Here is a 7977-nt window from a genome sequence, read left to right as displayed (position 1 = left end):
GATCGAAAAGCGGAACACCCGGTCCGCCAGCTGAGAAACTTTGAATAAGCCAGCCTTGCCACCAACAAACGATTGAAGCAGAAGACCCACAGAATCTAGGCATAAACGCATGGAGCATCTGCCAAAGGAGACGACTAAAAAGAACTCATGACGATCAAATTTACCCGGGATGGGGTTGATCGGACGGTTAAACTTGTTGAAAATCCAATCCTGAAAGCGGAGACCGTCGGAGAAGACCAAGGACGAAGCAGACGAACCCGTCAGGGCCCCCCATGGCCATGAGCAGGGGGCGCCAAGTGACGGCGCACCGGAAGACGCCGGGGGCGACCAACGCTAAGACCGGAACGCCATCGCCCTATCGCTGTGCTTGGGAACTCTATCTTGGTTTGAGAATGTTCGGTTCCCCTTAGACCATGACGCTTGGATTCAATTGGATGGAATTCTACCATCTTTGAAAAAGTTCTGCAAGCTAGCAGGTGTTCTGTTGGTTCTGATTACGGATTTCTTTTCATCTTTAAATGGACTACTTATGTTTTTCTATTCAGTTAGATAACACCGAATAATTATTGTCCAGAGTTGCTTGATATGTCATTGAAGTCCATCGCAACATGTTGGGAAAGTGGAGACCTAGTTAGATGTGGTTTCACATCATCTGAGGTGAGCAAGCCCAGCCCCCATCTTTTTTTGTTGTTGAAAAAACCTCCATATAGTGTATACAATATCAGAGGCAGCACTTTATTTTTGGGCATTGACTTATCTAATTGGTCTTTGAAAGTCTTAGGGCTTATTTGGAAGCAAGTGTATTGGAGGGATTTGAGGGGGGCTATAATCCCTTACTATTTAATTTTGAATAGTAATGGACTATAGCCCTCTGATTCCCCTCCGATACTCTTGTTCTCAAACAAACCGTTATCAGTTTGTCTATGCCCCTTCCCCCATACGTTTCCTAATTGAAAGCTGCTGCATGATAACTTTATGATCTTTTCAATGTTGAACAATATACTAAAAGTATATTTTCTTAGTTTAACCGATCTGTTTTTTTAATCATGTGCAGGTGCAGAATTTCATCAAAGCAATATTCGCTGACTCGCCTCTTAGGAAGGAGTGCCTAGGATGGATCGTTAGGACTCCAGCTTAGAATACAGAAACAGCATATTTCTGTCTGTGGGTCAATGATTTTTTTTCATATTCTTTTGTCCACCATACCATATAGTGAAGTATTATTTGGTATGAGCCCAGTTTGCACTGGAGACAGACTTGCAATCTGACTCCCCAGTTCAATACTCACCCCACTGCCTGGACCGTGACTGTTCAGATAAGGCTAGCAATTGTGCATGTTAATGTGTTATTATTGTCTTTTTGGTATTGTGACATTCCCAAACGACCTTAACCAAGTGCAAGGAGGTGAAAAAGGAGTGTGGCGTGAACTAAATATAGAAACTGCATGACAGTCTATAAACAAAGAAATCGGTGACCCAAGGCTATGCAGATACTGGGTAGGGAGAAGAAAAGGAAAATAGATCTTGAGTGACAATAAGATTTCACTAGAAACACTTATTTTTTGTCATTATATGCAAGATGAGCAATCTGTCACGTAACGCGACAGGCGATGTAGCAATTTGGTGGCACCAAGATTGATTCGGGTGACACAAGCTCAATTTGGTTGGTACTACCAAAATTTGGTAGGTTAGGTTAGACTAACTCTGCATAACGGTCAGTAGAGGTCTAACAGTTCGATCTTCGGTTGCGTCTTTTCAGCAGAATCTCCACCACGATGCGCATTCCTCTCCCCCTTCCGACGACAGTTAGCCTGCGCCATTGGAGTGAGACTGCACTCGCGCGTCACTCTTGTATGCACCGGCTAGCTAGGTGCCGCCGCCGTGCAGGCAGCGGGCTAGCTAGGTGTCATCGCGGGTGCGCACAGGCTGCTAGGCCACTGAGCACTCGCTCCGCACAGGCGCGTGCGTAGAGCCGTCAACGCACACGGGAGGCTTGTGTCAGCACTTCATAACACTCCGATCACAAACAAGGAATCAGGAAGAAGAAGAGTGCAGATGAAGATAGAGTATCATGTATTCTCTTTTTTGATAATGGCTACAGAACGTCTTAATCTTAACTAGGCGCAGTAACGGGCCAAGCCTATTACATGTTTACCTAGTTAGGGCCCATAACTTTGCTGTTCGGCTTTGCTTGCCTCCTGGGCCTTGCTTCCTTGGCGTGGTCGATTCCTGCCTCCTCTTCAGTTGGCTGGATGGATCTCCTCTTCAGTCCCGGTCAGTGATCTTGCCAGGGCTGATGGAATACTAACAGCTTGATGCCGGGGAATGACTTGGGCACGCCGAGGAAGGGGTTCCTCGGCTGCAGCTCAGACTGTCCGCAGCGCCCTCCTCTCTCCAACCCCTCCCCTAAGTTCATCGGGTAGGTGCTACAGTCTCCCCCTTTCTCCCGCATCGCAGCGTGCTACACACTCCTCTCTGCAGTGATCCCCTTCTCTCTCACGCCAGATGCGGTAGGTCACTATTCATCCCCCTCTGTCGCGTCTCGCCATTTCCTGGTCGTCTTCGCTGCTATTGGGCGCGTTTGTGGAGGTTGCGCGAGCGCCGCCGACTCAATGGAAGAAGGCCGATTCGGATCCGGTGGACCTTGCCGGAGAGCAGGCGCAAGTGCACGAGGACGAGGCGGTGTCGAAGCAGTCCTGTGTGCGGAGGCGTCGCAACCACCGACAAATTGAACTTAGTCGAGGGTGTTCTTCATCACCGCATCCATCTCCCTCCACTCCGATCATCGACAACATCATCAGATCCGGATTTCCCCCCTTCGCTGCTCAGTCTTGGACCACAGATCTTGCCTTTCTCAGGTACGACACACATCTCTACCCGACTCCTAGCTTAATTCATGTTCGTTTGCTTTAGGATTACCTCTGTTCTTAGATTCATAGTTCAGGGTTTAGGGTTTATTTAAGGATCCATTTGGATAACTTGCAGAAGTAGTTCCCTAAACTTGGATCTAATTTAAGAAGCAGATTTTGCGGACCTTAAACATTGGCATCGAACAGATATATGTCCGCTTTGTTTGCACATGTACTGCACATGCATAGAACCTTTGATTTGGTTATTACATATACATGTGCTAAAACAAACGTTTACATGTGGACATTCGATTTGAAAATGTCTGCCAAGTATCTGTATAGTTCATCAAATTTTTTTGCAGTACATATCACTTCATGCATACATGTTTTATTATTATGCATCATGTTCTATTATACGAAGGAGGTTAGGGAACTTTGATTGGTTTTTATATTATGGTCTTCTGATGGTATTGTCATAATTAGCCTCTTACATATACTTCATCAGTACATGATGTTTAGCACATGACATCTTCATGCCCTTGTACAGAGTTTTCTGTGTTTTGATCTTGTCAAATAATTTTGTTTTACACTGATGACATACAATGCTCATAGTGTTCGCTACAATATGAGTCCTGCTTCCATCAATATTATATGTCCCTGCCAACAATGTTTTTTTACAAATTAGTGTACTTCATCAATCCATGTGCCTATATGCTTTGAACATTATGCAATTGTTACTTCATATATTAATTGTTTGCAGCACCTATCATCATGACATCCTCGACATGAGTGAAAGTCGCCTAGAGGGGGGTGAATAGGCGGAATCTAAAATTTACAAACATAAGCACACACTACAAGCCAGGGTTAGCGTTAGCACTTAAATAAAGTCCGGGAGAGAGAGAGAGGAAAACAAATCAAATGAAAGACAAGCGAATGAACACAGTTTGTTTTACCGAGGTTCGGTTCCAAAGAACCTAGTTCCCGTTGAGGTGGTCACAAAGACCGGGTCTCTTTCAACCCTTTCCCTATCTCAAACGGTCACTTAGACCGAGTGAGCTTTCTCCTTAATCAAACGGGCCACTTAGACCCCGCAAGGACCACCACACACTTGGTGTCTCTTGCTTTGATTACAAGTCTCTTAGGAACAAGAATGAGGAAGGAAGAAAGCGATCCAAGCAACAAGAGCGCAAAGAACACGAACAAACACTCTCTCAAGTCAATAGGTGGTTGGAATGAATTTTGGGACTTGGAGAGGCTTTGATCTTTTGATTTTGTGTCTAGGAGTTAATGCACTAGCTCTTGTATTGAATGAGAACCTTAGAAAACTTGGATGCTTGGAGTTGTGGTGGTTGGGGGGTATTTATAGCCCACAACCACCAACAAGCCGTTGGGAAAGGCTGCTGTCGATGGGCGTACCGGACAGTTCGGTGCGCCATCGGACAGGTCCTGTAGACTGTCCGGTGCGCCGCCACATCACCCAATCGTTAGGGTTCGGGAGCAGTTGACCATTGGAGGCTTTGTCCTCATGCGGCACCGGACAGTCTGGTGCCACACCGGACAGGTCCTGTTCGCTGTCCGGTGCGCCTCTGACTTCTGCCGCGCACTATAGCCTTTGCAGAGTCGACCGTTGCGCGATTTAGCCATTGCTCCACTGGTGCACCAGATAGTCTGGTGGCACACCGGACAGTTCGGTGAATTATAGCGGAGTGCACCTGGTGAAAGCCGAGAGTGGCTGGTTCAGCCCTGTACGGACCTGGTGCACCGGACACTGTCCGGTGGCACATCAGACAGTCCGGTGCGCCAGTCCAGTGTACACTTGGTTTCTTTGCTCCTTTGAATTTGGGTCCCTAACTTGAATATTTATTGGTTTATGTTGAACCTTTGTGCACCTGTAAAATATGTATTGTAGAGCAAACTAGTCAGTCCATATATTTGTGTTGGGCATTCAACCACCAAAATTAATTGTGGGAAAAGGTTAACCCTATTTCCCTTTCAATCTCCCCCTTTTTGGTGATTGATGCCAACACAAACAAAGCAAATATATAAAGTGCAGAAATGACTAGTTTGCATAAGATAAGTGCATAGGTTACTTAGAATTAAACCAATTTATCATCTTACTAGATATGAATGGATTGCTTTACTTTTATTTAATATTTTGGACCACATTTGCACCACTTGTTTTGTTTTTGTAAATCGTTTTGGAAAATCTTTTCAAAGTCTTTTGCAAATAGTCAAAGGTATATGAATAAGATTGCAAGAAGCATTTTCAAGATTTGAAGTTTCTCCCCCTCTTTCAAATGCTTTTCCTTTGACTAAACAAACCCCCCCTGAATGAAATTCTCCTCTTAGTTTTCAAGAGGGTTTTTGATATAGATACCAATTGGAAGTATATTCGTAGTTTAGATGCCAATTTTGAAAATCTATCTTTAAATATACCAATTGAAAATAAACATACCATTTTGAAAATATTGTCATAACAAGATACCAATTGAAGTTTAAAACAATACCACTTGAGATTTCGCTTTCTCAAGATAAGGATATCAATTGATATATTGTCATGACATAGATACCAATGAAAAATATCAAATAAAGCTTCATTTGTGATACCAATTGAAAAACATTTTTGAAAACCAAATAAATCTTCATTTCAAAATTTTTGAAATTGGTGGTGCAGTCCTTTTGCTTTGGGCATAATATTTTCTCCACTTTGGCATTTAATCGCCAAAAACGGAGCCATTGAGAGCCCTTATTACTTCCTCCCCATTGGTACAAGTTGATAAGGGTGAAGATTATACCAATTGAGAGTGATGTGGAGTGACGGCGAAGGGTAAATGATACCGTTAGAGTGGAGTGGAAGCCTTGTCTTCGTCGAATACTCCATTTCCCTTTCAATCTATGACTTAGTATGGAAATATACTTGGAAACTCATTAGTCGTAGTCTTGATACAATCATAGTAAGAAATATTCATTTGTACCAAAATGAAAGGGACATGATCAAAGGTATCTAAATGAGCAACATGTGCAATGTTTCAATCAAAATTCCGAGAATCAAGATTATTTAGCTCATTCCTAAGTTTGCTAAAGGTTTTCTCATCTAATGGCCTGGTAAAGATATCGGCTAATTGATCTTTGGTGTTTACATAAGCTATTTCAATATCCCCTCTTTGTTGGTGATCCCTCAAAAAGTGATACCGAATGCCTATGTGCTTAGTGCGGCTGTGTTCAACGGGATTATCCGCCATGCGGATTGCACTCTCATTGTCACATAGGAGAGGGACTTTGCTCAATTTGTAGCCATAGTCTCTAAGGGCTTGTCTCATCCAAAGTAATTGCGCACAACAGTGGCCTGCGGTAATATACTCGGCTTCGGCGGTAGAAAGAGCTACTGAGTTTTGTTTCTTTGAAGCCCAAGACACCAGTGATCTCCCCAGAAACTGACAAGTCCCTGATGTGCTCTTCCTATCAATTTTACACCCTGCCCAATCGGCATCGGAATATCCTATTAAATCAAAGGTGGATCCCTTGGGGTACCAAAGTCCAAACTTAGGAGTATAAACTAAATACCTCATGATTCTTTTCACGGCCCTAAGGTGAACTTCCTTAGGATCGGCTTGGAACCTTGCACACATGCATACAGAAAGCATAATATCCGGTCGAGATGCACATAAATAGAGTAAAGATCCTATCATCGACCGATATACCTTTTGATCTACGGACTTACCTCTCGTGTCGAGGTCGAGATGCCCATTTGTTCCCATGGGTGTCTTGATGGGCTTGGCATCCTTCATTCCAAACTTGTTAAGTATGTCTTGAATGTACTTTGTTTGGCTGATGAAGGTGTCGTCTTGGAGTTGCTTGACTTGAAATCATAGGAAATACTTCAACTCCCCCATCATATACATCTCGAATTTCTGTATCATGATCCTACTAAACTCTTCACAAGTTGATTTGTTAGTAGACCCAAATATAATATCATCAACATAAATTTGGCATACGAACAAATCTTTTGCAACAGTTTTAGTAAAGAGAGTAGGATCGGCTTTACCGACTTTGAAGCTATTAGTGATAAGAAAATCTCTTAGGCATTCATACCATGCTCTTGGGGCTTGCTTGAGCCCATAAAGCGCCTTTGAGAGTTTATACACATGGTTGGGGTACTCACTATCTTCAAAGCCGGGAGGTTGCTCAACATAAACCTCTTCCTTGATTGGTACATTGAGGAAGGCACTTTTCATGTCCATTTGATAAAGCTTAAAGCCATGGTAAGTAGCATAGGCAAGTAATATACGAATTGACTCAAGCCTAGCTACGAGTGCATAAGTTTCATCAAAGTCCAAACATTTGACTTGTGAATAACCTTTGGCCACAAGTCGGGCTTTGTTTCTTGTCACCACACCATGCTCATCTTGCTTGTTGCGGAATACCCATTTGGTACCTACAATATTTTGATTAGGACGTGGGACTAAATGCCATACCTCATTCCTCATGAAGTTGTTGAGTTCCTCTTGCATTGCCAGCACCCAATCCGGATCTCTTAGTGCATCCTCTATCTTGTATGGCTCAATAGAGGAAACAAAAGAGTAATGTTCACAAAAATGTGCAACTCGAGATCTAGTGGTTACCCCCTTATGAATGTCACCAAGGATGGAGTTGACGGGGTGATCTCTTTGAATCGATTGGTGGACTCTTGGGTGTGGCGGTCTTTGACCCTGAATTTCTTGCTCATCTCCCTTGTCTTTATCATCTCCCCCTTGATTATTGTCCTCCTCTTGAGGTGACTCATCCTCTTGATCTTCATTCTCATCATCTTGAGCCTGATCCTCATCTTGAGTTGGTGGAGATGCTTGCATGGAAGATGACGGTTGATCTTGTGCTTGTGTGGGCTCTTCGGATTCCTTAGGACACACATCCCCAACGGACATGTTCCTTAGCGCGACGCACGGAGCCTCTTCATCATCTAGTTCATCAAGATCAACTTGCTCCACTTGGGAGCCATTAGTCTCATCAAACACAATGTCACAAGAAACCTCAACTAATCCAGCGGATTTGTTGAAGACTCTATATGCCCTTGTGTTTGAGTCATATCCTAGTAAAAAGCCTTCTACAGCCTTAGGAGCAAATTTAGATTT

The 7977-nt window shown here is 43.5% G+C and overlaps 1 pseudogene across 1 annotated transcript; it reads left to right on the top strand.

Annotated features, from left to right (window-relative positions):
- The first annotated feature begins 398 nt into the window (after positions 1-398).
- On the top strand, positions 399-1287 carry LOC109944621 (uncharacterized; annotated as a pseudogene). Its single transcript, XR_002267745.2, has 3 exons — positions 399-476; positions 575-657; positions 1055-1287. The product of XR_002267745.2 is annotated as an uncharacterized protein (transcript).
- Positions 1288-7977: the final 6690 nt, after the last annotated feature.

Source organism: Zea mays, chromosome 2 (genome assembly GCF_902167145.1).
Source record: "Zea mays cultivar B73 chromosome 2, Zm-B73-REFERENCE-NAM-5.0, whole genome shotgun sequence".
NCBI lineage: Eukaryota > Viridiplantae > Streptophyta > Magnoliopsida > Poales > Poaceae > Zea > Zea mays.
Note: the sequence above shows the minus strand (reverse complement) of the source record. Positions and strands in the feature narration are given on the sequence as shown.